The sequence below is a fragment of the Heterodontus francisci genome, chromosome 16 (genome assembly GCF_036365525.1).
Source record: "Heterodontus francisci isolate sHetFra1 chromosome 16, sHetFra1.hap1, whole genome shotgun sequence".
In the NCBI taxonomy this organism is placed as follows: Eukaryota; Metazoa; Chordata; class Chondrichthyes; order Heterodontiformes; family Heterodontidae; genus Heterodontus; species Heterodontus francisci.
The window spans coordinates 33,055,790-33,082,656 of NC_090386.1; the positions used below are offsets into that span (position 1 = coordinate 33,055,790).

At 41.5% G+C, this 26,867-nt stretch overlaps 1 long non-coding RNA gene across 1 annotated transcript; it reads right to left on the reverse strand.

Annotated features, from left to right (window-relative positions):
- LOC137378443 (uncharacterized) lies at positions 1 to 21,892 on the reverse strand. Its single transcript, XR_010976606.1, has 3 exons — positions 21,814 to 21,892; positions 2,095 to 2,158; positions 1 to 62 (listed from the first exon to the last, which is right to left on the reverse strand). It is a non-coding gene; the product is annotated as an uncharacterized lncRNA (long non-coding RNA).
- Positions 21,893 to 26,867: the final 4,975 nt, after the last annotated feature.

Consider the following 26,867-nt stretch of genomic DNA (forward strand, 5'->3'; position numbering starts at 1 on the left):
TCTCATCCAGCTGAAGCAAATTTAGCCTGTCTTGACTGATTATTAGGCAATGCCCATTTGGCCTGAATGAAATCAGGAATTTGCAAAGTTAGTATTTTAATTGCTGATTATGTAAAATAAGGAAAAACAAGATTTGCATTTATATAGTGTCTTTCATCACTGCAGGACATTCTAAAGTACTTTACAACCAATGAAGTACATTTGAAGTGTAGCCACTATTGTAATGTGGCAGCCAATTTGTGTACAGTAAGCTCCCACAAACAGTAATGACATAATGTCCAGACACACTGGTTTAGTGATGTTGTTTGAGGGATAAATATTGGACAGGACACCAGGAAGAACTCCCTTGCTCTTCTTCAAAATAGTGCCATGGATCTTTTACATACATCTGAGAGGTTAGACAGCGTGTTGGTTTTTAACGTCTCATTCAAAAGGCGGCACCTCCAACAATGCAGCAGTCCCTCAGTACTGCATTGGAGTGTCAGCCTAGATTTTGTGCTCAAGTACTGAAGTGGGTCTTAAACCCACAACCTTCTGACTCAGGTGAGAATAATAACCACTGAGATTCGACTGGCACATCTTATAAGATCTTGTCCCCAGCTTACTTTGTTGATCTTTGGCACCGCAATGGATCTTTCCGGCTCCTGTGGGTAGTTATACTTCACAGTACTACAGTGTTGTATCTCAGAAGAAGGAAAGTGAATAATTAAGCCCTGTCGAACCACATCTTTCAGCTTCACAACCCACACAGTGAATACTTTCAAATCAAATTAGAAATTTAGACATGATTAACTATGTGGATTCCATTGCTAAATAATTAAATAGTTGATGAATAATGCAGTTATAAACAGAAGTGTTGTCCTTGGATAAGTCTGCAACTGAATTTAGAAAAATGGTCAATTATGCACACTGTTATCCCTCATCTTGATATGCTGGCGCATAAAGTTCAGATGGCTGGCTTGCAGTTTCCAAAAGGTAATTCCTTGATTTAGATATTGGTTTGAGTCAGTTAGAAAAATTTGTCAAAGTCTGCTAGAAACAAAAACATCCATGAAAGTTTTTCTGTCACGTCGAAGTAATCTGTAGGTTAAATATACTGGATAAAGAAAGGGGACTGCCAGGCTGGCCTAGTAGGAGTCTATAGTACGGTTTGTGTGCAAAGATTATTTCAATAATAGACTTTTTCATTATTTCTACTGTTGTTATTGGGCAGGGTGGTTGGAGGCAGGAGTTCCTGTGATAAAAACAATGTCCAACCAGAGTCTGCAACCATATCCAGCTGGTCGCACACCCAATACAAAATACTGAACAGATGCTTTTCTGGTTACAGTTAAACAGCGATTCTTCCATTACTGGAACACACTTTCAAATCACTTTCAAAGGGACATAATCCACACAGTCCCTTTCAATAAAACTGTATTAGCTGTGTTAGTTTATCTACAGGTGTACATTAACATAGTGGTTATGTAACTAGAATAGTAATCCAAAGGCCTGGACTAATGCTCTGGAGACATGAGTTCAAATCCCTGGTGGCTGAGGGAATTTAAATTCTGTTGATTAAATAACTCTGGAGTTAGAAAGCTAGTATCAGTAATGGTGACCATGAAACTAAAAAACCCTCTGGTTCACTTATGTCCTTTAGGGAAGGAAATCTGCCATCCTTGCTTGGTCTGGCCTATAAGTGACTCCAGGGGCGGCACAGTGACGCAGTGGTTAGCACCGCAGCCTCACAGCTCCAGGGAACCGGGTTCAATTCTGGGTACTGCCTGTGCGGAGTTTGCAAGTTCTCCCTGTGACCATGTGGGTTTTCGTCGGGTGCTCCAGTTTCCTCCCACTGCCAAAGACTTGCAGGTGATAGGTAAATTGGCCATTGTTAATTGCCCCTAGTGTAGGTAGGTGGTAGGGAATATGGGATTACTGTAGGGTTAGTATAAATGGGTGGTTCTTGGTCGGCACAGACTTGGTGGGCTGAAGGGCCTGTTTCAGTGCTGTATCTCTAAATAAATAAAAGATCCATCGCAATGTGGTTGACTCTTAACTGCCCTCTCAAATGGCCAAGCAAGTCACTCAGTTATATTCAAGAAGGCAGCTCACCACCAGCTTCTCCAGGGTAATTAGGGATGAACGATAAATGCTGTGATGCTGTGATGCCCACACCCTGAGAATAAACAAAGAGAATTGCAACTGTTAGAAGGCATATGTGAAGGTGTTGCTTATACACTGGCACTTTCAGAAAATCTATTCAATAAATAAACATCACAGAATCTCAGAATTGTTACAGCAGAGAAGGAGGTCATTCAGCCGATCATGTCTGCACCGGCTCTTCGAATGAGCAATTCACCAAATGCCATTCCCCAGCCTTCTCCCTGTAACCCTGCACATTCTTCCTCTTCTGATAACAGTCTAATTCCCTTTTGAATGCCTCGATTGAACCTGCCTCCACCACACTGTCAGTCAGTGCATTCCGGATCCTAACCATTCGCTGCGTGAAGATGTTTTTCCTCATGTTACTTTTGCTTCTTTTGCCTGTAGCATAATATTCACTGTGTGAATAAAAATTTAGTTTTAAGAGAGATCTGAAGGAATGCATTGCATTGGCCTGTCCAATCTTTCACTGCTTTAGATGTTTGTCTGTAATTAGCACTCAATCATGGATTTGTGACATTTTCTACATAGATTAAAGTTTGGGAATCAGTGGTTAATTAAACAGTATACTGGGATTACAGTTCAGGAAATTTTCACTAAATTCACCATTTTAATATGTCTTCAAGGGCCTAATTTTGTCTGGAAATTTGTATTTACACAATGATCCCATTCTGATGTATATTTTCCCTGACTGTTTTCCTACTTTCCCTTGTGTGTAACAGAAGTAAGAATGTACCAAGTAAGGGTTAAAAAGGATGAGATTGTTCTGGTGTTTGGTTGAATGCTAAAGAAAGAGCATTGTTCCTCATGCCTGGGATTGTCATTCCCCCATTGATCCATATGTGCTGCTTCTTCAGTGAACTCCATGCATTGAAAATAACTGGATTTGTGATTGCCAGGGAAATTCTATCTGTTCTGCTTGCTCTGTCTCACACACTGTAAAATCACTAACATCTGTTGTTGGGCTCTTAATAGGCCCAGAATATACATTCTCCTCACTCTCTTCCTACTCTTTGGTTTATCTGGTTTCTTTTTTCTGCTTTCTCCATCCCACTCACCCAAGCCACCATGGTCCACTTGGACTCTGATGGTGGATCAACAATCACCGCCTCTCCTCATTTCCCTTCCGAATGTCCACTTACTCGCAATCTTTCCATCCACTATATTATGGCTCCATTTCCTTCACCCCACCATTAGTGGCCTTGCCTTCAGCTGTCTAGGCCCTAAGGTCTGGAATTCTCCCCTTAAATCTCTCTCAATTCTCCATCTCTCCTTCCTCCTTTAGGACGCTCCTTAAGACCTCCCTCTTTAACCAAGCTTTTGGACACCTGTCCTAATGCCTCCTTCTTTGGCTCAATGTAAATTATTTTGTCTGATTTATGTAAAGTCCCTTGGGATGTCTAATACATTATATAAATGCAAGTTGTGGTGCATCCAAGACTGGATGTCAGACAAGCAGTCGCACAGCAGAGGCAATGGAGGGACGGACAGAAGCAGTGGAGAGGTAGAGCTGGGTATCATCAATGTATGTGCAGAAGCTGACTCTATGGATGATGTTGCATAAATGCGAAAGAGGAGGAGGAAAAGAATGATCCTGAGGGACCATAGGCTATTAGCACTGGAGTGCGATGAGATGCTTGGGTTAAGATCAGGTAAGAGTGGAAGGAAATGCAGACCTAGCAAGTTGAGGAGAAAGGAGAGGCATTGAAAGAAACATAGAAACATAGAAAATAGGGGCAGGAGTAGGCCATTTGGCCCTTCGAGCCTGCTCCGCCATTCATAATGATCATGGCTGATCATCCAACTCAGTAGCCTGTTCCAGCTTTCGCCCCATACCCTTTGATCCCTTTAGACCCAAGAGCTATATCTAACTCCTTTTTGAAAACATTCAATGTTTTGGCCTCAATTGCTTTCTGTGGTAGCGAATGCCACAGGCTCACCACTCTCTGGGTGAAGAAATTTCTCCTCATCTCAGTCCTGTTAAAATGTTATAGGTTTCTATGAGATCCCCCCTCACTCTTCTGAACTCCAGCGAATATAATCCTAACCGACTCAATCCCTCCTCATACATCAGTCCTGCCATCCCAGGAATCAGTCTGGTAAACCTTCGCTGCACTCCCTCTATAGCAAGAACATCCTTCCTCAGATAAGGAGACCAAAACTGCACACAATATTCCAGATGTGGCCTCACCAAGACCCTGTATAATTGCAACAAGACATCCCTGCTCCTGTACTCGAATCCTCTCGCAATGAAGGCCAACATACCATTTGCCTTTTTTACCGCCTGTTGCACCTGCATGCTTATCTTCAGCGATTGGTGTATGAGAACACCCAGGTCTCACTGCATATTTCCCTCTCTCAGTTTATAGCCATTCAGATAATAATCTGCCTTCCTGTTTTTGTTACCAAAGTGGATAACCTCACATTTATCCACATTATACTGCATCTGCCATGCATTAGCCCACTCACTCAACTTGTCCAAATCACCCTGAAGCCTCTTTGCATCCTCCTCACAACTCACCCTCCCACCCAGTTTTGTGTCATCTGCAAATTTGGAGATATTGCATTTAGTTCCTTCATCTAAATCATTAATGTATATTGTGAATAGCTGGGGTCCTAGCACAGATCCCTGCGGTACCCCACTAGTCACTGCCTGTCATTCGGAAAAAGACCTACTCTTTGTTTCCTGTCCTCCATACAATTTTCTATCCATCGCAATACACTACCCCCAATCCCATACGCTTTAATTTTACATGAGGAGGATGGATTGGACAGCCATATAAAAGGTGTAGAGTGGTTGAAAGAGGATGGATAATTCATCACAGTCACAATCACAGAGAATTTCATTCATGGTTAGGATTGATGATCTGGACAGTTTTATTGTTGTGGAAGGGGCAGAAACTTGACAGGTGACATTATCTGATACCCAAAAGTTAATTTATATGGATGATCTATTATATGTCTTAAGCTTTATATCACCCCACACACAGACATAGACAGTGCTGGAAGTTATTTCGGGTCTCACTAAAACAGTATTTTTGCTCATATTACAAAAGCAAAATATTGCAGATGCTGGAAATCCTTAATAAAAACAGAAAATGCTTGAAATACTCAACAGGTCTTGCAGCATCTATGAAGGGAGAAACAGAGCTAATGTTTCAGGTTGATGACCCCTCTTGCTCATATTGTTTCTCTTGTGTGCAAGTGTATTTGTAAAATAACTTTTTATAGAATTTCTCTACTTTCTTTCTGTGCTGTTCCCTCCCCAGATTATGAGCCTGATTTTACTGCAGTGGGGCATCCCATGGCGTGTCCTGTTAGTTAGACTTTATTTGTGCACATTTGGATTTTAACATTTTTGCCCACAGTTGCCAAAAATGTGAGATGATAATGGTGCAATGAAAAGCAACAGGGTATTTGGGGCCTTGGCAAACAATGGCCAATGAGATTTAAGGATTGAGAAACACAGAGGAAGACATGAGAAGGAAGGTGAATTAGAGTGGGTGAATTCAATGGGACAGATTTTGCTGTCAGCAGTGAAATGCCCATAAATGTTCTATGGGCTTTTGCATACAAGTTCCTCTCAGCTAACTATCCAAATAGTGCAGCACCCTCTACAGTGGATCTGGAATTGGTCTGATTGGGGTAATCAACTGTGCATCTCCTTATCAAATCAGATTGAAGAATCATTAATGAGTAATGCAGAGCCTGAACTAGGAAGTGAAAGTTAGAAGATATCATTCACTGTCAAACCAGGGACAGAAAGCAAAATAAAGAGGAAAAAAGAAAAATTGGATTGAGAGTGAAAAAGGAAGAAAATATTTTTTTTTAAATACTTTTTTGTTAACTCTCCAACAATAAGAGACTTCACACTTCTAAAAGTTCATTTTTAGTGCCAGAGAGGTTGTTTGGCAATAATTAAAAGGGTACTTACATTGGAATGGACAGACCCTAACTTTTTCTGGCAAGTTTAGTCCATATCTATGAAGTAGGTACAGCAACTTCATGCATTTGATATTTTTAAATCTCCAATAACAATTCAAAAGCAGAAGGATTGAGACTCAATACTTCTAATTGTTCACTTTCTGGGCAAAAGAGTTGAATTGGCAGTCATCAATGATGACGATGTCATTAAAAAGGATACGTACGGTGTTAATCACTGAACTTAACTTTCTGTGGCAAGTTTAATGGGCAGTTAATGTGGCAATGCAGCAATTTCATGAAAATCACAGAGGTTAGGCACAAGATGCCATTTTTACACAGTTAATAGCAGAACAGCATAAATCAGCCAGGAACTTGTGATGATTCGCAATTCACGGAGTAACTGTTTCTCACTACAAGTTGCTGGCCATTTTGTTATCCAATACTATTTGTTTGTTATATTGCCTACTGGGTATAACAAGGATATCAATGCTATGTTTTTTGCTATCTTAAATTCTTTTCTTCGAGATTAATGAGACGAGGATCGACCGGACTAAGAAAGCAGATTCTGTGTCAGTATTGAGTATTTTCAGGTCAGGAATAGAACAGTTCAGAACCAAATTAAAGCCCCCTTTATACTGCCTCAATTTCAACCTGAGAAGATCACCTCCAAGTGTCCTAGATAGGATTTTGATTGATAATGCCAACTCTTACCCACTCTTCCCCCATATCCTACCCCCTCCTCCCCTTCTATCTCCTCCCCCCCTTCTACCCACTCCTTCTCCTTTTCTCTTGCCTCCCACCCCTGTTATCCTCCCTTCTCATTTACATCCCCTCTTCCTGTTGAAAAATTCTCCTCCTCTCTTCCCTCCTGCCTCTGCTTCCACTCTCTTTCATTGTTCCTCCTCCCCCTCACTTTTTCTCCCTTTACCTCCTCCACTTATTGAATATTTCGGTTTCCTTTGTTACTTTACCATCCCCACCCCACCTGAGAATTCAGTGTCTTGCTGGGGAGACAGCCATGGGGATGCCTGTGACGGCAGAATATTTTTCTATTCCTTGATCCCTTCATATCATATTACTGTTGGGATCTTTCATTGGCCCCTTTTTAACTGCTTCCTGCAAATTTATTTATAGAATTGTTTGATTTTTTTCTAACATACCTCATTTTTTAATATCGCTTTCTTCACCAGTTTATTCACATCCATTATCCAGTCTTTATATTAATTTCAGTCCACCACACTACCTGTAGTTTTCTTTGAAGATCAATCCTTCTTTTGCCCTACTTCTATACTGTTGCCCTCATCAGACTTTCCCCACTATTGCCCTCCTTCGCTGGTTGTTTGTATATCCCTTCTGTGCACTACAATATGAAGGGTCACTGACCCGAAACGTTAACTCTTCTTCTCTTTCCACAGATGCTGCCAGACCTGCTGAGTGGTTCCAGCATTTCTTGTTTTTATTTAATATTCATTGTAAGCTTGATATGCTTTTCCTCATGCTTTTTCTCTTTAGTAGTGCTGCCAAGTCCAATTGACTTCACCTAATTTCCTTAAACTCTGCCATTCTAAAATGCAATGTTTCATTCACTTTCCCATCATAGGCCTAAGCTTAAATTTGGCTTTATTATGGTCACTGTTGCCAAGATGCAGTCTGGCTGACCCATGTTACCATGTGCTGGGACTTGCTTGGTCCTCTGTGAGGTAATTTTGATGAGTTAGCTTATGTGAAATGATTTATTTCCCCTCAGGCTCTTAAAGATTGTTGAGTTAGTTTGATGATTTGACATGTTGTTATTTACTGGCTGGCCCTGCTTGAAGCACTTTGTACACAAGTGAGGAGACTGTGGAACCTACAAACAAAATACTACAGTACTAGATGAAGGAAGGCAAAATAATTTTGGTTAACCGAAGAAGGGTCACTGACCCGAAACGTTAACTCTGCTTCTCTTTCCACAGATGCTGCCAGAACTGCTGAGTGAATCCAGCATTTCTTGTTTTTGTTTCAGATTTCCAGCATCCGCAGTATTTTGCTTTTATAATTTTGATTAATGTTTAGCCAAGGCAGGAATTGTATGGGGAGCACATATTTAGTGCAAAAAGTTGAGTGAATTCTGACACACTCTCTGTCATGTTGAATATTTCTGTCATCCTTGATTAAAACTAAGGCTGTTTTAAAATGTCCATAATAACACAGAACAAAAAACAGTACAGCACAGGAACAGGCCATTCGGCCCTCCAAGCCTGCCTGTCTAAATCAAAACCTTCTGCACTTCCGGGGTCCGTATCCCTCTATTCCCATCCTATTCATGTATTTGTCAAGATGCCTCTACAACGTCGCTATCGTACCTGCTTCCACCACCTCCCCCGGCAACAAGTTCCAGGCACTCACCACCCTCTGTGTAAAGGACTTGCCTCGCACATCCCCTCTAAACTTTGCCCCTCGCACCTTAAACCTATGTCCCCTAGTAACTGACTCTTCCACCCTGGGAAAAAGCTTCTGACTATCCACTCTGTCCATGCCACTCATAACTTTGTAAACCTCTATCATGTCGCCCCTCCACCTCCGTCGTTTCAGTGAAAACAATCCGAGTTTATCCAACCTCTCCTCATAGCTAATACCCTCCAGACCAGGCAACATCCTGGTAAACCTGTTCTGTACTCTCTCCAAAGCCTCCACATCCTTCTGGTAGTGTGGCAACCAGAATTGCACGCAATATTCCAAGCGTGGCCTAACTAAGGTTCTATACAGCTGCAGCATGACTTGCCAATTTTCATACTCTATGCCCCGACCGATGAAGGCAAGCATGCCGTATGCCTTCTTGACTACCTTATCCACCTGCATTGCCACTTTCAGTGACCTGTGGACCTGTATGGCCAGATCTCTCTGCCTGTCAATACTCCTAAGGGTTCTGCCATTTACTGTATATTTCCCACCTGTATTAGATGTTCCAAAATGCATTACCTCACATTTGTCCAGATTAAACTCCATCTGCCATTTCTCCGCCCAAGTCTCCAACCAATCTATATCCTGCTGTATCCAATGACAATCCTCATCACTATCCGCAACTCCACCAGCCTTTGTGTCATCCGCAAACTTACTAATCAGACCAGCTACATTTTCCTCCAAATCATTTACATATACTACAAACAGCAAAGGCCCCAGCACTGATCCCTGTGGAACACTACTAGTCACGGCCGTCCATTCAGAACAGTACCCTTCCACTGCTACCCTCTGTCTTCCATGACTGAGCCAGTTCTGTATCCATCTTGCCAGCTCACCTCTGATCCCGTGTGACTTCACCTTTTGTACCAGTCTGCCATGAGGGACCTTGTCAAAGGCTTGACTGAGGTTCATGTAGACAACATCCACTGCCATTCCTTCATCAATCATCTTCGTCACTTCCTCAAAAAACTCAATCAAGTTAGTGAGACACGACCTCCTCTTCACAAAACTATGCTGGCTCTCGCTAATAAGTTCATTTGTTTCCAAATGGAAGTAAATCCTGTCCCGAAGAATCCTCTCCAATAATTTCCCTACCACTATGTAAGGCTCACCAGCCTATAATTTCCTGGATTATCCTTGCTACCCTTCTTAAACAAAGGAACAACATTGGCTATTCTCCAGTCCTCTGGGACCTCACCTGTAGCCAATGAGGATACAAGGATTTCTGTCAAGTCCCCAGCAATTTCCTCCCTTGCCTCCCTCAGTATTCTGGGGTAGATCCCATCAGGCCCTGGGGACTTATCTACCTTAATGCTTTGCAAGACGCCCAACACCTCCTCCTTTTTGATATCGACATGACCCAGACTATCTACACTCCCTTCCCTAGACTCATCATCCACCAAGTTCTTCTCTTTGGTGAATACTGATGCAAAGTACTCATTTAGTACCTCGCCCATTTCCTCTGGCTCCACGCATAGATTCCCTCCTCTGTCTTTGAGTGGGCCAACTCTTTCCCTGGCTACCCTCTTGCTCTTTATATATGTATAAAAAGCCTTGGGATTCTCCTTAATCCTGTTTGCCAATGACTTTTAGCCCTCCTGATTCCTTGCTTAAGTTCCTTCCTACTTTCTTTATATTCCTCAAAGGCTTCGTCTGTTCCCAGCCTTCTAGCCCTTACAAATGCTTCCTTTTTCTTTTTGACTAGGCTCACAATATCCCTCCTTATCCAAGGTTCCCGAAACTTGCCTAGCTTATCCTTCATCCTCACAGGAACATGCCGGTCCTGGATTCTAATCAACTGACGTTTGAAGGACTCCCACATGTCCGATGTTGATTACCCCTCAAACAGCCGCCCCCAATCTAAATTCTTCAGTTCCTGCCTAATATTGTTATAATTAGGCTTCCCCCAATTTAGCACCTTCACCCGAGGACTACTCTTATCCTTATCCACAAGTACCTTAAAACTTACGGAATTATGCTCATTGTTCCCGAAATGCTCCCCGACTGAGACTTCGACCACCTGGCCGGGCTCATTTCCCAATACCAGGTCCAGTACGGCCCCTTCCCTAGTTGGACTATCTACATATTGTTTCAAGAAGCCCTCCTGGATGCTCCTTACAAATTCTGCCCCATCCAAGCCCCTAGTACTAAGTGAGTCCCAGTCAATTTAGGGGAAGTTAAAATCACCCACCACAACTGTAAATCTGAGTTCTTTTTGCCTTCAGTCTGGTTTAGTAAATATACCGTGTCGGATGTGTAGGTAAAGTCAATTACTTTATTGCGCATTTAGCCGGCTGACTTACTCTAATACAACGACACTGACTCCACCCCAGAGTCTGTTGGGTCCACCAGAGTAAGTGAAGTTTGTGATACAGGTACTACTGTTTATACATTAAGATTCATGCTACACCTCCTTGTTTAACCAATCAGTGCGGTACAATTCGACTTCACCCACGTGGTGACATGCAGTACATCTGTTACTGAGGTTAACAATACACTCCATTCTCAATACATACTTGTTACTAATAAAATATTGTTTTGTACCAGCAAGATAAAACAAAGCGGACAAGCAAGCTAATTAGCAAGAGCATAGGAATCATCAATAAACATTCTGGTCTCACTCCCTACATTGATCGTGAGTTCTGTTTCTACCTTGTGACAAGTAATTGCGGCGCCTCCTGCTATCTCTATTAGGTTTACATTCCTGAGTGTTTCATGCAGTCTGCAGTTACCCAAAGCAGGGTAGTATGTACTGATAAGAGGGGCCCTACATTCCTCATCACTCACACAGGGATGGACATCATTTGATTCACAGGAGTCCATTTGTTCCAAACCACAGGGAGTCACACAATCAGGCCATAAAAGAACAGATGTCCTTTTAATTACCGGTGTCGGCTATTCTTTGCAATCTCACACTCTCAGACTTTACTTTTAACTATTTCATTGTGATTTCTGCCCCTTAACATTATACTATCAAAGCTCAGCAAAGCTACTATTCCTAACTTGGCTATATTTTCCATTAAGCATAGTGCCATGCCTTTCTGCTCACTTCCACATTCCCCCTTTTACCATTCTATGATAACCTTCTCTCTACTGATCAACTTGTATATGAATGTATATATATTCACTAGGATTATATGGATCTATTTACTCAAATAACATTTAAACAGTATAATATAAAAGCAAATATAAAAGAAAAAAACTCAGTAACTGCTGAATCAGAAGGGTAGGCTGAGCCACCCTCGGACAACAAAAGAACAAAGAACAAAGAAAATTACAGCACAGGAACAGGCCCTTCGGCCCTCCAAGCCTACGCCGATCCAGATCCTCTATCTAAACCTGTCGCCTATTTTCTAAGGGTCTGTATCTCTTTACTTCCTGCCCATTCATGTATCTGTCTAGATACATCTTAAAAGACGCTATCGTGCCCGCGTCTACCACCTCCGCTGGCAACGCGTTCCAGGCACCCACCGCCCTCTGCGTAAAGAACTTTGCACGCATATCCCGCCTAAACTTTTCCCCTTTCACTTTGAACTCGTGTCCCCTAGTAATTGAATCCCCCACTCTGGGAAAAAGCTGGGAAAAAACAAGGGGCGTGGGTTGGCCTGGTCAGTATGTTATTCCTAACTGTTCCTTCGGATTGTGTCATGTCTGGGTGATGAGATAAGAAGAGTGCTGCTGAAGCACACTGTCTCTCTCTCTCTCTCTCTCTCACTGTACCAGCTGCAAGGCCAAGTTGCCTCTGCAGCCCTGAAGTTATGAAGTCATTTCTGATAAGCTGTCCCTCCCTGCAGCACTGAAGCTAGCTTGTTAGCAATTCATGATTGATTAATTGTTTCATCTTAAATTCTGTTCTCACAGTCCCTAAATTCTGTTCTTAAAAATTCTAAAATCTAAATTCTGTTCTCACAGTCCCCCCTTTGATTCTTCAAAACATTTTTAAAAATCAATCCCTTGATCCCACCTAGGTGCCTTTAATGGTCTCTATTTGTCTAGTAACAGCCTTCAACACCCGGAGGGGTCACACTCAATATGTTGCCTGCTTGTGCCACAAAAGGGACCTGAGGGAACTCTGTAAAGGCATAAGTTTTGCAGGGGCTTCAACTACTTGCTTACAAAATAAAAGGTGGTACACTTGTACAATTACAATTTCATTTGCAAAGCAAAAGCATAAGCAGTGTAATATTGAAGAAAGCACAATTTAAACATCACTATTACATAATCAATCAATTGTGCGAACATAATACAGTCGCAATTTCATTCTTAGAGTATACTGATCGTTCACTAATTCATTTTAACAATATATGAATAGGTTATACATTTACCCTTGTGTGGCATAACTAATTGCCTATCCATTTATAGAGTAAGTTCGAATACTGATTGCCTGCTGTCCAACCTGTGTTCATATATCCTCTTACATCGCCTAATTAATTTCTAAAGTTGCCAAATTAAGTAGGTCACATATAACACCATGATACCCAAAACCACTATCAGGACATGGGAGATAATTCTAAACCAGGGGTGTATCTGCACGTCTGACCCCCAGTTCCATAAGTCCTCCTGCCAGGTAGAATCATTTATCTTGTCAATCTCATCTTGTTGCATCTTCGACTGTTGTTCCAAATTGTAGTACACTACGGCAATGACTTCTAGCTGCTGTCTCTCCTTACCCAACCAAGCATGTGGGCAATGGCTGAATAGTCAAATCCTCCTTAATACTTTCTGTCACAGTTATTGTTTCTGTCTTTTGCTTATGTATCTGTACCAACTCCATCTTCCCTACTCGGGTTGGTATTTGTGGGTTGAACCAAAATGTACTGTTGCTCACTGGACAAGTCCATTTATGTCCATACTGGTACTCCTTCGCTGTGGTGGCTAAGCGATATCTCCCCTTTCCCATATAGGCCACATGGGTTAGCTCTGACAATGCTTTCCCAGTCTCCATGGTTTAATTTACAGTGGCATTAAACCCACATTTTGATTCTGCCGTTTTATATTTAGGATGAGGACGTATGACCACCTGGTTTTCCAGACTACACTCAGACAATGGACAATGTTGTTCCAATTACCTCTTTTCCAATTTCCATAACATAGGGTAAAATATCATTGTATTTTATGTAATCTTTTCCCCTTATCGCTCCTGTATTTTCTACTTTGTATAATTGCATCCCTAACTTATCTCTCAGAATTACAGGTATTCCCAACACTACTCCAATACTCATAGATCCTGTATTTACACATTCCTGATTTTTCCATACTTTAAATTTTCTGATTTGGCACCTGGTAATTTTGTCATGTGTGTGACTAGTTAAGTATTCCAACTGGGTGTCATTGATCCAAACTGGCACCTGTCTTGCATCAATTTGCCTCGAATTTTCTCGAATTTGTTCTAACATTCACAAACTGTATGTACTACAAACACTCTCATTATTTGAAATGTCACTGTTCATTAATATTATATGTTACTGGTTACTAAAATAATATTTCTAGATAGACAAATTGTCTCCCTTGCCTTTGCTCTGGTTTTCATCCTCCTTCGCTGCACATAGCGCCTGTATGAACGGCAAGCTAGTATGCCCCATATTATGGCCAGTATTAACTGTATTTTACTATGGAGGCACCGGTATTGAATCCGGTAGCAACGTCATTAACTATCCCTCTCCTTGTCCTATAAAGTTGATTCTGACCTCGAAATCTGACGGCACCCATGGCATTGGCAGCCTGCTGCATTACAATCTTACTTAATACACTATACATATTTCTTGCCTGTTCCGTACAATATCCCGGCATTTGCATCCCTGAGATATTGACCAGGGCAGGCACAATCTCACGTTTAACATTATCATACAACGCTTCCCTTGGGCTCGATGTACCCACACACATCCATGTTCCTTTCAACTTTCCTTATCATCTGTTGCCCAATGGGAGGGGCACAAACAATTCCAAAGACACAGCTCTCAGTTACCCCGTCCCCTTTCTGTCTGGTCACGCAGTTAGCACGGTCATCTGTGGAACACCGTACACACTTCCCATCCAACATGTTGTGCAATGCCCCATAGTTCATATAGTCCATATTAATACTCCTTTCATTAATCCGTTGTGCATCCATTACCGGGTCTTTGTTCTTCAGGCCCCACAGCCACTGCAGTCCGGTTCTTTCCCATTCGCCACTAGTGGTTATATCTGTAATTTAAACACACTGCCCTGGTGGTCACCAGGTGTTAGTACTTGTCCATGTTGTGAGTATCCTCCGATGAGGGATACATGTCTACCTGTGGGGACCGAACATGTCCTGGGGAATCCAGGAGTTAATTTATATTCTTATCATCTCTACTCTTTCGAAATTATCTATATGGTCCCGTTGTGCTCGGGTTTCGTTCCCCACAATCCTTGCCCAGTTAGTAACCCATCTAATAATAATCCAAATGCCTATCAATACTACTATTATTCCCTTGATTATATTTTTTCAGTTGGGACCATGTATTTCTATCGGCCCTTCCCTTTACCATTACTTTGTCTCCCACAACAGGCACCTTTGTCTGTTCCTCTATCATGTTTCTATAGAACCTCCTGCCTCACCTTGTGCAGTTGTCTGCACAGCTCCTTCACAAATCTTTTAACCCTTTCTCTTGCGGGTCCTATTTCCTGCTATGACATCCCCTGGCAACCTCATTGCCCTTCCTGTCACCGTAGTCATCAAGTCTTTCCTACTTTAGCTACACCACTCAGTCCCTTTTGTTCCTTTTTCAAAATATCCTTTACTAGCTAACTAAGAGTTCTAACATTCTGGTCCACATTTTCCAAATCTATAGTATTGACAATTGAAGTTCCCTTATTAAGGACTGTGGCTGCATCATTCACTAAACTATGTTTATGTCTCTTTCCCTTTATTATTCCCTCATTACCAAATTCCTGTCTCAGCCATTGTTACAGTAATACCTTGTACAACTCTCGGGTCTTAGGGCACCAGCCAGGTAGCTGGATATCTGAGATATTCAATATTACCAGTACCAACTCAAGTTTTATGTTATCATATACAATTTTATTAGTTTTTATTATTGCAAGTCCATTTTCTGGTCCTGTAGTCAAGGCCGGGCAAGGGAGACCAGTCACTTGTGGCTGTTGGGTTGTAACCTTACTCGTTAGTAATTAAAATGTGGGGGTAATCGTGGTAATTGGAGCTTGTTGTCCGTTTAATAAATCTTGAATGCTGGTTTGATTGCTGGCTCCTTCCCTTGTACACCCCCCCCAATGATTTTGACACAAAAGGTCCCTTGAGGGCCTTTGCTGTCAAAATCTGACACACCTGGTAGATTAAATTGTCCACTAAAATAAAAGCAAAATACTGCAGATGCTGAAAATTGTCTCATTGATAAAGATGCTGTGATATTTGATGTCTGCAATTAAGGTCTGAAATTCTCAAAGCTGCCGAATCTCTCGCTGTGGCATCAATTCTCACATGGCCTGTCGTCACCTGCTTAAAAAAAACCCCACAAAGAATCCATTGTGGCTCTGCCCCTGAGCCCAATGGGTTAATTTGTCCAATTCTATCTGTCAATTTAGAAATTTAAAATTTAACAATGTCCAATATGTATAAATTTTACTCTCAGCAATGCAAAATTGTGTGGTGGGTTAAATGGAAAAACAACAGCTGCAGCGGGGGTTTTTTTTTCCAAGGGGCGGAGCAAAATCGTCTCAGTTGCGTCACTTTACAAAACCTTTTTCTTCTCTGATCGGAAAAAACCACACTCGATTTTAATCTATTTTTTTCAATCCTTTTGGTATCCTTAGGGTTGCTCGCCTTTGAAGTTGAAAATGCCACAAATGCTTCCGTTGCTTTCCAAATAACAAATCACATCTGCACACTTACACTGGTATTCCACTGTCATGCCACATATTCTGAACTCTCAGGTGATGTTATCGAAAGATCAAATATCAGCGGTGAGGAAAAGGGGGGTGGGGGGGCGCTGGTGGTATCTGTCTGAGATCTTTGCTTACCACCCCCTGCAGGGTCCTGATGTCTCAGGTTATGGCCAGACTTTCAACTGTAGCTCTCTTAAAAACTCATATCTCCAAGAGAAAACTATCAATTGCTAGTCTTATCTACACTTTCCTGACTTACACTGGAAAATTCGAGGCTTCTTGGAAATTAGCTGTTTATTTCACTGTTTGTTTATTCCCAGAATTCCTTTATTAGCGCTAGCCAGATCTGATTGCCAATTCCCATTAATTATAATTCTATTTCATTTTGAGCCCTGGAGAACCTTTACAATTAGTAATAATAATTCCTTAAAACAGAAATCAAACATTTCCATTTGATTCCAGACATTAGTGTATATTGTTTATGTTTTTTTTTTACCTTAGATGACATTTTAATTCCTTAAATAACTTGCCAAATTAAACTGGATTTCCCTTTGAATGCTTTAAATAACCACTCATATCAATTAAATTTTGTCTATTGATTCCAATTTCTTATGCCCAGATTTGGTTGTACGTTTTGTACGTTAAAGACAGAAGTGCTTGCAACTATCTCTCCTTCTCAAGCACCTTGTCTCATTGATAAGGATGGTTGCAGCAGGGTTAATTTCTTGCTTGTCTCCAAGGGGGCGGAGCAGAGCACTCTCCGCTGCGTCGCTTTACGTAACTCTTTTTTTTTAATGGAAAGGAACTAAACTCCTTTTTAAATGTTTTTTTTTATCCTTAGGATTTTCAAACAACAAAATCTTTAGTAACATTATCAACTTCAAAGGAAACCATCTCCATCAGGAAAGACAGCATTTTAGATTAAACTCCAATTGTTTCCAAACTTTTTTTTTTCTCATCTTTTATAAGAGGTTTCTAATCCAAGGATTTTTTTTTTATTATAACAAAGATGACTACAAATTCCAATTCACTGCAATAATATTTAAAAATCAAAACTGCCAATGTTATATGAGTGAGTCCTCTGTCCGGAACTGAAGACTCCTCCAAAACATGACATAATAAACTTGAAAGTTCATTGTGGCAACAAATGAAATTTCCAGTTCTTCAACTTAAACAGGTCAATTAACCTTAATAGTATTAATTCAATTCAGACTTATTAACTTATACTACTTATTAACTACACACAGAACAGAATAGCACGTGCTTATTTTAAAAGATAGGTAAATTACGTCATTTTCTTGTTCATTCTTCAGGCCCCTTTCAAATGACTGTAATAAAACCAAAAACTAAAGAAAAAGTTATTTAACATTCTTAACACAAAATATTTAACACCTGCTTCTTAAACAAACTTTAAACAGACAGAATCTTTCCTATATCTCCTTTGTTTATCCTTCTCTCCCTTAAACCAATATCCAATTCCTGACATTTGCTACTTAAAACAGTCAGTAAAACATGTCTTTAATTTAAACTCCAAAAAAAAACTAGAACAGATTTTAAACTGGAACTCCAATTAAAGCAGGAGTGGTAAACTTCAAATTGGATTTCTGCCAAACATCTTCAGACCTTCAAGGCTGAAGCTTATCTCTTAGAAAATTGTTCATTGCCTTTTCACAGTTGCAAAACCAACTTTTAAAATAAAAATAAAATTTTAACTTAAAATATAATTCAATTTTATATCCCATTGCTGGGTGTACAACACTAAATCGAAATGAACACACTCAACAATCACTTTTCACACTCATTCAATTCCAAACAACTTCGAAAATTGATTTCTGTAATGGGTTACGATTTCAAAATACCGAATCTCTTTCAAAATTCCCTGTCCCGGTGTCAAGGAACACACACAGGTTCAACTAATTCACAACCAAAACATGACTCAAGGTTCCCACAAAATATACACTTGTAAAAATAGAAAAAGTAACAGACTCATTCTCTCATCATTAAGGCCAGACAACAAAGAGTTAACGACAGTCAGTTGTACAGAACACAAGTTGTACATCCCAGACATTCAATTCATTCGCGGAAGCTTCCAACATTCTCACATTCAAATCAAAGACACAGTAACTTGTTTTTACTCTAAAACATACCTATCTTTAAAACACATATTTACCATGGCGCTTCTGCGTCTTCCTCGAGGGGGCAAACGGACGTGGGTCGCCTTTCTCCAGAGGACATGATTTACTTGTCCCCGGGGGCAACCCTTCCTCCTTACAAGCCGTCGAGCCCATTCTTCCTTCTACTTTCTCAAACCCTAGTTCTTTTCTATGAATCAAGCAACATTAAAACAAAGGAAAACGAACAAGACACAGGAAAACAAATAGACACATTAACACAAACAAAAGACGAACCACACACAAGGAGACGAACAGGCGCAGTCAATGTTGGGATCAACAGAATTTTTAGAGTCTTTTGGTTTCCCCCTTCACTAATCGGTATTCCTAATTTGAGGGCGTTTTGTTGCCAACTTGATAGGAGGATTCTATCTTTTTCCTCCTGACAATATTGTCTCCATAATCCAATTAATTCTTTGGCCCTATTGCCTTTATTTTGTTTCCAGATTTTTTCTTGGGTTTTTTTTTTGTTACTTCCAAGTCTTTTGTTCCCCCTAAGGGCCATTGGTCTCCTAATTTCTTTTTTTTAAGGCTGCCGATAATTGTCTAAAGTCTTTCCCTTTATCCGGATATTTATCACACAGTACGTTACTCACAAATTATCTTATTCGAACCTAAAAATACAAATAAAACCTTAACCTCAGCCATTCTAAAACAACCTGCTTAAGCCTTCAGTCGCGACCAACTTTAACTTTAACCTCAGTCCCATCAGCCGTAGTCTAAACTAACCAACTAAACCTGACCTAAAATAAAACTTTAACCTCAGTTCCCATCAGCCGTAGTCTAAACTAACCGACTAAACCTGACCTAAAATAAAACTTTAACCTCAGTTCCCATCAGCCGCCCTCTAAAGAAACAGACTGAACCTGACCTTAAAAATAAAACTTAAACCTCAGTTCCCATCAGCCGCCCTCTAAAGAAACAGACTGAACCTGATCTAACGATATAACACCTCAGTCGTACCAACATCGACTGACCCTTATCTTTTCTAATCCGTCAGACTGATCGTTGATCTCGTCCAGACGATCTTACCTGACCATCAGCGAGTGATCAAACTTTTATCGGACTACGGGACAGAGGAAAACCGACATGGTCATATATCAACTACTCACGTCGGGGGCCCATTTCCTCTCTCTCCGTCCAAGACTAGTCTGATTCTGATTTTGCTGATGATCAGCGGTCGTCTGTTGAGATCCCACTTCTGACACCAAAATGTAAATCTGAGTTCTTTTTGCCTTCAGTCTGGTTCAGTAAATATACCGAGTCGGATGTGTAGGTAAAATCAATTACTTTATTTGCGCATTTAGCCGGCTGACTTACTCTAATACAACGACACTGACTCCACCCCAGAGTCTGTCGGGTCCACCAGAGTAAGTGAAGTTTGTGATACAGGTACTACTGTTTATACATTAAGATTCATGCTACACCTCCTTGTTTAACCAATCAGTGCGGTACAATTCGACTTCACCCACGTGGTGACATGCAGTACATCTGTTACTGAGGTTAACACAACAACCCTGTTGCTTTTACATCTTTCCAAAATCTGTCTACAAATCTGTTCCTCTAGCTTCTGCTGGCTGTTGGAAGGCCTGTAGTAAACACCCAACATCGTGACTGCACCCTTCCTAATCCTGAGCTCCACCCATATTGCCTCGCTGCATGATCCCTCCGAGGAGTCCTCCCGCAGTACAGCTGTGATATTCTCCTTAACCAGTAATGCAACTCCCCCACCCCTTTTACATCCCCCTCTATCCCACCTGAAGTTTCTAAATCCCGGAGCATTTAGCTGCCAATCCTGTCCTTCCCTCAACTAAGTCTCTGTAATAGCAACAACATCATAGTTCCAAGTACTAATCCAAGCTCTAAGTTCATCTGCCTTACCTGTTATACTTCTCGCATTGAAACAAATGTACTTCAGTCCACCAGTCCCGCTGTGCTCAGCAACATCTCCCTGCCTGCTCTTCCTCTTAGTCTTACTGGCCTTATTTACTAGTTCCCCCTCAGTTATTTCACCTGCTGACCGACTGCTCTGGTTCCCATCCCTCTGCCACACTAGTTTAAACCCTCCCGAGTGACGTTAGCAAACCTCGCAGCCAGAATATTTGTGCCCCTCCAGTTTAGATGCAACCCGTCCTTCTTGTACAGGTCCCACCTGTCCCTGAAGAGATCCCAATGATCCAGATATCTGAAACCCTCCCTCTTACACCAGCTGTTCAGCCACGTGTTTAGCTGCACTATCTTCCTATTTCTAGCCTCACTGGCACGTGGCACAGGGAGTAATCCCGAGATTACAACCCTAGAGGTCCTGTCTTTTAACTTTCTACCTATCTCCCTAAACTCCCCCTGCAGGACCTCGTCACTCTTCCTGCCTATGTCGTTGGTACCAATGTGTACCACAACCTCTGGCTGTTCACCCTCCCCCTTCAGAATGCCCCCTGTCCGTTCAGAGACATCCTTGAACCTGACACCAGGGAGGCAACATCCCATCCTGGAGTCTCTTTCACATCCACAGAAGCACCTATCTGTGCCCCTGACTATAGAGTCCCCTATAACTATTCCTCTTCTGCGCTTTGCTCCTCCCTGCTGAACAACAGAGCCAGCCGTGGTGCCACTGCTCTGGCTGCTGCTGTTGTTTTCCCCTGATAGGCTATCCCCCCCAAATGGTATACTTGTTAGAGAGGGGGATAGCCACAGGGGATTCCTGCACTGACTGCCTGCCCCTTCTAGCGGTCACCCATCTATCCGCCTGCACCTTGGGTGTAACCACCTCTCTAAAACTCCTCTCTATGACGCTTTTTGCCACCTGCATGCTCCTAAGTGCATCCAATTGCTGCTCCAACCGATCCATGCGGTCTGTGAGGAGCTGCAACTGGGTACGCTTCCTGCCGATGTCGTCGTCCGGAACGCTGGAAGCGTCACGGACTTCCCACATCTCACAGGTGAAGCACTTCACCCCTCTAACTGACATTACTAGCACTTATTAATAAATTAATTTAAAATAAATACTTAAATACTTATTGAATCCTTACTAAATTAAGTTACAATTAACTATATGGTCCCTAGTGCTAGATTTCTACTATAAATATTAAATGCTAAATACAGTAATCTCCTCCCTCCAGTTTAGTTACTCCTCTACTTACTAATTAATTAGTTAATTAGGGTTTTAATCAATTTTAATCAATGTTTTATTTTCAAATTCAGTGCAGATTCCCTACCAGCCAATCAATGACGTCACTTATTCAGCTTTTTTCCACCCGAGGTAACTTACCGTTCTGGAACTCTACCCTTCGAGTCTTCTCCCTGGATGTAGGCCGCAAATCCCCGAGGTGATGTTTTTATACTTACCGGTCCGGAACTCCGCCCTCTGAGTGTTCTCCCTGGATAATTGTCTGTCTTTTGCACTCCCCAAGAGGTTGGGGTCAGGCTCTTTTTAAAGACTGTTTCTCCTCTTTGATTGATAGTAGGAGAAAAATACCATTGCTGAACTCATCACAATAAATGAGACACTGTAGAAAGCCTACCAAAGTATATACTCAAGCCAATGATGTAGACAGTCAAACCTATGCTGAGCAACAATTAAAAAATTATTTTCTTTTGCAGAAAGTGACACAGATATTTGTATTGTATTTATTTTTATTTTATTCATGTGTTGATTTTTTCTGATTCATTAATTGACCTGGCAAAGCCAGAGATCATCGAATTTATTTGAAGACTGTGCCCAGTTTTATTTTTTCCTTCACTCTGTCCCCCCACTGACGTCATTGCCGGGAGCCTCTTCCCATCTTTCAGCTGCAAGGAATGTTTGGCAGGCTTCAAGTTTATATCCACCATCAGTGATGTCTTGTGTTCAGTCAACGTTATAATGCTAGTGGATATCAATTAGCCCCTTCTGCCATCTGGTTTTAACTTTGTACGGATGAAAATCAAGGACGCGGCTTCCCATTTTGTCAAGTAATTTAGAATAACTGAAAAGAACTTGATGGTCACAAAGTTTAGCTTAATTCAGCTTTGGCAATTCCCATACTCTCCCTTGGACACAGACACAACCACATTCTCTATTTTGACCACATAAGACCAGATACAGTACAACACTGTTTTCTGAGTGATAGATGGGGGTGAAAGAATTTGCCCTTTTTCCCATATTAATTGATAGTAAAGGCCTGCTCGGGTCTGCAAAAAAAACCCCGACCTGAGCCTGACCCGGCCTAAGTCCTTCCATTTTTTTCCTGCACCCGGCCCAACCCGACCTGACCATCAGTTAACTTACCCTCCCTTTTTAATTTTCTTGCTGATCTGCTCAAGTTTAAAATAACTTGTAACAAAATCACCTTTCTAGTCCAAAAATTAAATTAACAGTGGATCCACTTACCTGTGATTGAGTGAGTCCGACCCGAGCCCGAATGCCGGACCCAGAAGTACAACCCGACCCGAACCGAACCCGACACGTCGTCGGGTCCTGTCGGGTTCGGGTCGGGTAGCCGGCCTTTAATTGATAGTACATTAAACAGAAGAGATGATTCCTGTCAACGAAGAACATCACCTTTGGTATGTTCAAGGAATTGGTCAAGAGGCAGACAACAAACAGTGCTGCAGGGTATATCTGAGACAGGTGGGTGACCTTCTCCCATCCCTCCATCAATGCCGACTGGAAGCGAGCTGTGGGAAACGATGACAAATATTTGGGTTGGCTGTTACTCTGAGTATTTTATCTTTCCCTCTTAGTCTCTAGATTCTACTGGATGCCTCCAAGAGAGAGACTGATTTTTTTTAAAGAAAAAGAACTTGCACTTATGCAGCACTTTTCACATCCTTAGCATATCGTAAAGTGCTTCACAGCCAATGAATTACATTTAAACTGCAGTTGCTGTTGCTATGCAGGCAAAGGAGGCAGCTAGTTTGCACCTAAAAACAGTAAGTGAAATGAATGACCAATTAGCCTGCTTTGATGGTGTTGACTGGGGGAAGAATATTGGTCAGGGAATCAGGAGAACTCAGTGCTCTTCAAATTGTCTCATGGGATCTTTCACATCCAACTGAACAGACAGATAGAGCCTTTGTTTAAGGGGCCAATGTTACTCCCTCAACAAATATTGCCAAAAACAAATGAACTGATCTTGTCCAAAACACAGCACCCTCCTTCAAACTGTCAGCCTAGATTATGTGCTCAAATCCTGGAGTAGAGCTTCTGATTCAGGTTTCAAAGAGCTCTCACTGAGCCATGATAACACAAGAGCTGAAGAATCCCTGGGGAAAACCCATGCCCTTCTACCCCCAGACATAGCCCATTAGGGCTCCAAACTGTTACATTCTTTGACTTTTAACTATCCCTGGCAATTGACAAGTATGATGTTTCAGATCTGATGCCATGTCTTTCCATGTTTCTGTACTCATTGAGAGTAATATTATCCTCTAATACTCTCAAATGATCACCATCTCAAATTTGTAAATTGGATTTCCTAAACCAGCAGCTCAAAAGCCCATATTCTTGTGCCATTCAAATGGAACCCACTTCAAGCAACCAGTGGGGATCAACTTGACACAAAAGTAGGGCTTAGTAAGTCCTCTTTAAAACACAGAAAAATTAAAGACATCCAGATGGTCGATTCTGGGTGCAGCTTACAGTGGGATCGCTGGCGTATTGAAGCATTAAGAGTTTCAGTTTCTTTACTTTGTTCTGTTCGAGAATGCAAAACTGAAGGCAAGGATGGAGCTAAGTATCACAGATTTTGAAGTCTGCATTTATTTTTGGTCAGACTCATGTCTGACATATAGATTAGATTAGATTAGAGATACAGCACTGAAACAGGCCCTTCGGCCCATCGAGTCTGTGCCGAACATCAACCACCCATTTATACTAATCCTACACTAATCCCATATTCCTACCAAACATCCCCACCTGTCCCTATATTTCCCTACCACCTACCTATACTAGTGACAATTTATAATGGCCAATTTACCTATCAACCTGCAAGTCTTTTGGCTTGTGGGAGGAAACCGGAGCACCCGGAGAAAACCCACGCAGACACAGGGAGAACTTGCAAACTCCACACAGGCAGTACCCGGAATCGAACCCGGGTCCCTGGAGCTGTGAGGCTGCGGTGCTAACCACTGCGCCACTGTGCCGCCCCTATTGCTATCCTTAAAGTGTTAGTTGTGGTTCAATGGTAGCCCTCTTGATCCTTAGTCAGAAAGTTTTATGAGTTCAAGTCCCATTTCAGGCTGACACTCCAATGCAGTACTGAGGGTGTGCTGCATTGTTGGGAGCTGCCATCTTTTGGATGAGATGTTAAACTGAGGTCCCCAACTGCCCTCTCAGGTGGGCATAGAAGATCACAGAGGTTCTCCCTGGTGTTCTGGCTAATATTTATTCCATAACTAACATTGCTAAAACAGATTATCTGTCCTATATCATTGCTGTTTGTGTGACTTCTCTGTGTGCAAATTGGCTGCCGCATTTCCTACAACAGCGAGTACACTTCAAATGTACTTCATTGGTTGTAAAGCACTTTGGGATGGCCTGAGGTTGTGGAAGGGGTTATGTGATGCAAGTTATTTCTTTAACAGTCTCCATATCACACCACTGAATAATGTTTCTTCACCTGATATGGAGTACACACATCCTCTCCACACCTTGGGTGGAAATTTGCAAGAGCCGACACTTAGGTACATTCAAGTTTGTTTCTGGTGCTGCTGAATTTTAGCTAACTAAAATCTTCACAGAGCACTCGTAGGGTTTCTTGTGTTTGCTTAAAGACAGCCATCATACCTGTTAGGCCATTGGCTTGCAGGGTAATGTGGAGCCAAGTTGGATGAATATCTGTCTCAGTGGTGCCCCTCCAGATGCCCTTAGTTAGGGTGGCTAGTTAATAATCAACAGCACCCTGAAATACTATGTACCTGTCTGGATCAAGTATTAGAATACCCATTCTACTATGGATTGACTCAGCTCCAATCTCCTATTAAGCAGTCACCTTGAAGCCAACTTGAACCCCCCAAAAACTTCACTTGGGTACAATCCCCCATTCCTCTTTAGCCTCCATTACTCAAAGAACCACATTAAGGGCAAGAGCTCTAAGGCATGATTAGACTACCTGAGTTTTACTTATTGACTGTGATACACTTCATTGAGCTCGTGGCACTTCCCTAATTTCCGGCTGCCGATACTCCTGTTGCTGGACTTATTATCTAACCATATGTGATTGATGGCCTCTCTTAGCTAACAGAATGGATACCCAGCTGTAATGAGCACATTAAATCCCTGATTCAGCAGAAGCACTGATTCCATTTTCAGGCACAGAATACTCTTTATTCTTGATAAGTACTGCATCCTATTTTTCAATTTCACTCATAATCTGCTGAGAAAGATACAAGCTGGAAAAAGCATCACCAATACTCTGCAGCGTGTTCCGCTTCCATCAGTCTGAAAATATTCAGTAAAGTTATGATTTGAGGAACAATGTTTCTATTAATAGCAGTTCAAACATTTATGCTGGATTGGGGCTTAGGAACAAGGGAGTTGTTGAGAAACTGTCTCTGGGGATTTCAAACATGGAGCTGGTGGGAGAATGGATTTATATTTTCTATACTCCTTATATTTTAAAAAATATATTTGTTCAGTTTGGTTATGAGAATGTTCTCTGTGCAAATTGTAATTATCTCACATCTTTGAAGACTATTTTTGCGGCTCAATGAAGAATATATTGCAATTTATTGATTTTTTTTTTAAAGATTCCACTCCCAACATTGTAATTCACTCTTGTAATGGAATTGTCAGTTCTTCATCTGTACTGATATATGCCAGTGAGGCTTTCTGTTAGTCAAGGAATTGTATTTGGTTAAGTGCATACATAAGGTACAGAACACTGCTGTTTCCTCACAAATGAGGCTTGTCTGAATACCAGCGCCGAATAATTCACGTCACATACTCAAAGTACATTGGACCATCAACTGTGGCTTTACACATGACTGATTTGTAAACTGATAATATATTCTTTTAAAATCTAATCTTTGCCACTAAATAGAGCATTGTCTAGCAAGGAGCTTAACTGCATAAAAATAAATTTAATTGCGTAACCTATTAGATTTCCAACCCCTTGACTTCTTGTCCACAAGAATATAATCTGACCAGTTTACCTTAGTCTTACTTGACATTACATTACATTTTTCTGAACAGCATAACCAACATGGCAAAGTACACTTTCATAAATCCCCCAAAACACAGCAATACAGCTTCCTTGCAGGAAAACACAGCAGGGCTTAGTTCCTGTTGAGGACTCCTCACTGACAATTCAGAGCAGTAATGAAGGTGTGTTCCATTGTCAT